This window comes from Frankliniella occidentalis, unplaced genomic scaffold (genome assembly GCF_000697945.3).
Source record: "Frankliniella occidentalis isolate FOCC.00 unplaced genomic scaffold, Focc_3.1 Scaffold94, whole genome shotgun sequence".
NCBI lineage: Eukaryota > Metazoa > Arthropoda > Insecta > Thysanoptera > Thripidae > Frankliniella > Frankliniella occidentalis.
The window spans coordinates 1-3428 of NW_026267223.1; the positions used below are offsets into that span (position 1 = coordinate 1).

The following is a 3428-nucleotide window of genomic DNA, read 5'->3' on the forward strand; positions in this document are numbered from 1 at the left end:
GGGGGGAGAATTCCCCTCCTGTCCGTACCGGACAGCCTCTTATATTGCTAGCTGCCTGAAGTCTAACGAGATCCACAAGGGACCGCGCCTGATCAGCCGGCGATTCACTGATGCACCAGGAAGCTGATGTGATTCGTGTGCGGTACGCTGCGGGGTGGGGCCACGCTTGGTTAAAGCCTCATATACCTCGGTGGCGGTGCCGCTGCAGTGCGCACGTGTTGCGCTCACGGGCCGCCCGCCCGCCACCTCTGGGATGTCCATCTCTTGCGTCACTGCGCCGCGGTGGCGGGATTAAGCGCCACTCCCTAGTAAATGTCGCCTGCTCGGCCCCCGCCGCGAGCGGGGCCGCAGCTGAAGCTGGTTCATTGACCGCGCCAAACCTACGCGTGGATTTATGATTTTTGGGACGCCGTGTTAAAACTCTTTCGCTAAAAATCAAAATTTACGCCAGGCGGGAGCATTTCGATAACCCAGGGCTTGGGTTACAAGCTCCAGCACCGGATACTGTGAATGCGCAGAGTGTTGCGGGTTTGCCTACTCTTTACAACCGTAAGGGGACATGGCCCCTGCGGCAATATTGAGTATGCAATCCCGCCACACTGCTGTGTATTCACAGTAACACCCGGTACAGCCGGAGCAGGGGTTGTTGGGCCAGGAGCCCGGAAGTAACCCCACCGGCCAATGCCAAAACTGAACTCCGCAATAGTTCCGGCCCTATTTTCGTTTCGTCTTGCGGTTTTTGGTGGCCGCCTGCCTGTGCGTGCACGGACAGCAGAGCAGGTGCGGCGGTGAGGGCTGCGGGTGCAGGACACACGGCATTAAAGAAGGAAAAGAACTGTGGGCGCCACGCTGGGCGCGCAGGGCCAAGGCTCGCGGGTAATTAGTGTCGCCCCGGGCGACGCGAGGACAAGAACAAGTGCCCCCCGCGCACGCACGCACGCGCACCACATTGTGAGTCGGAATGTCACTCGCAGGCCCAGAGCACCGAGCAGAACCGAGCCGGAGCTGGCCGAGCCCGACGGCTCGCACGAAGCAGCGCCTCGCGGGTATGCAACCCCTCCGGTACTCCCGCCAGGAGCGCAGCCTACACGGCAAGGGGAGTCGAGCCGCTGCGGCAGGGGCGCGCTTCGGGGGTAGGCCGGTAGGCCACCTCTCCAGCGCAGCCGCCGTGAGTTCGGACTACAGAGCTCGATAGCCAGGCTGTCGAGTAGGCATCGTTGGAGGTGCTTCACGGACAGGTACTCGTACGCAGAGGGCTGTGTTGTATGACGGTGATACACTCTGAAAACAATTCGACTCTGCAACAAATATATCCAGCAAATCTCACGCAAAGTGATTCATCCCGTTGTGACGCGCCCTGTGACAGTGGGCCACAGCAGTGGCCTGCTGCGTTGCCATCTCGCCGGGTGCCGGGGCGCGGTGCGCCCCGAGCCGAGTGCATCGGGGGTATCGACCTGGCCCGGGGCTCCTCGGCCACGTGAGATGGAAAGGTGATGCCTTTGGTCAGCGAGGTTACCTCACTCGCTACCCACGGACTCACAGCGGGGCTGCGCCGTGCTGGCCGGGTTGGGCCTACAGGACGGTCTTTTCTTTTCGGGTTTTACTATTCTTGACGGTGCATCAGAGTCCCTGAGCGAATAGGCAACCCACCATGCACCCGGTTCAGTACCAACCGTGTGGTACAGGGGCTTGTCTACCCAGTGGGCCATGGCATGGCATGGGCATCTTACAGGTGGAGCGAGTAGGCAAATTATGTAAAAGCCAGCACACTCGGTGCCCAGTTAGCCCCTAAAAGGAATGGAGGGGTAGTGGGGTTGGGGTCAGCAATCAGCAGTCTAGATTCGAATTTTTCTCGTTTTTTTACATCCATGCCATCACGATTAAAACAGGTGCGGAGGAGTTTTCCGGGACCGCTGAGAGGTGACCATGGTCGCATCACCACCCACCACAACTCAACAAAATTCCCAACATGTTAAGCATGATCCTTAAAGCATACCCTTTTAAGAAATTGAAAGACATTTTTCTCACTTGTAATGTCAATTATGGCATATTACCTGTGTGGACGCTCCAACGTGGACCTCGCACCATGCTACGCCACGCCGAGTCAGGGTGAGGGTGAAGGTGAGTCCGGCGGGACAGTAGTTCACGGTCGCTCCCCACCTCCGGCCTCCTCTGCAGGTCGCCTCCGCGGCGCCACGCCACGCCGAGTCGGCCATAGCCGCGAGGCGCGCCGCGCGGCAGTGCCGGGTGAGACCAAGACGCGAGCGCACCGGTGACAGTCGTGTCCAGCAGCGCCGCTACAGGTACGAATGCGACTGAAGAGGGGTTGTTTTCCAGCAAAGCATGTCCATATTGCTCTGGGGTTCAACACGTGTTGAGGGCCTGGGCTATTGTCATTAATCCTCCTTGGTTTGTATTTTGTAGGTGTCGATCCCAGAACATAGACGATTCAAAGGGCAATTGCCCGACCGAGTCGTGTAAACCGAAGACGCCAGATTAATTGACTGATTTTATTGGAGGTAAGTTCTACAAACAGTTGTTTGATTAGTTTGTATTGCAGACCTGGGACTGGTTCGTTGTAGGGGGAATTCGGACACCTTGCGTTTTGAGTGTTTTCATTTTAAGGTTAAACAAGTACATCCGCATCACGCTAACGTAAACCCTATTTGAAGGGGAAATGTATTGTTCGCAGAGCTTCGCGAGGTAACTCAAGTCGCGTCGGTTCTATAAAACCATCTCCGTAAGGCTGTCGAGAAGAAGAATGCGGGTAACAAGAAAACGGAAATCACTATATGCTATAAGACGGTGACTTCCGTTTTCCCGTTCATCGCATTCTTCTTCTTCTTCTCAGCTGCGCTCTGAACGGAATGCCGCGTGGGCGTGGCACTTTCGTTTTCCAGAGCGCCAGTCGCGCGGCGTGGTGCGGGGTGGCGGTAGAGGCCGGTTCAGGTCGTGTGTGCAGCGCAGTAGGAGCTGTCGCCAGAGTACCACCCCGCCACGGCTATCAGAGCTGCGTTTGATTGTGTTGCCAAACGCCGAACGCGACGTGCGCTGCGTGCCGAGCACTTCCGCCCAGCCTCAGGCCCAGCCGCCGCGCGCCGCTGACCACGGCGCCACTCGCGGCCTCAGCTCCAGGGGGCGTGACTAAAGTTAAGCGCAATAGAGAGTGCGTGAGGAACCCATTCGACCCATTCCCCTTTAGAGGCGTGAAACCGCAGACTTGTCACACTCACACTCCCCGCATACTTTGTCTGTTAATGGCATTTATTTTGTGATTGTATTGGAGTGCCATTTAAGTGCTTTGTTTGTGCGACCCAAGGGGGCTTCAGCAATATTTATGCAATCAGACCCAAAAGCTATGCTTTTTGCCTACATTCAGTGCGTTTTGCCTCAGGCCCTGAGGCGCGCATTACAGGGGGAGGGGGGGG

General features: G+C 57.2%; 1 protein-coding gene across 1 annotated transcript in view; it reads left to right on the forward strand.

The window, feature by feature from the left end:
• Positions 1–2154: 2154 nt before the first annotated feature.
• Positions 2155–3428, forward strand: part of LOC113215637 (protein takeout-like) — a 4955-nt gene continuing 3681 nt past the window's right edge. The window contains exons 1-2 of the mRNA XM_052269520.1: positions 2155–2303; positions 2425–2519. The gene's annotated coding sequence lies outside the window, so the exon portion shown is untranslated. The remainder of the gene's footprint in view (positions 2304–2424; positions 2520–3428) is intronic.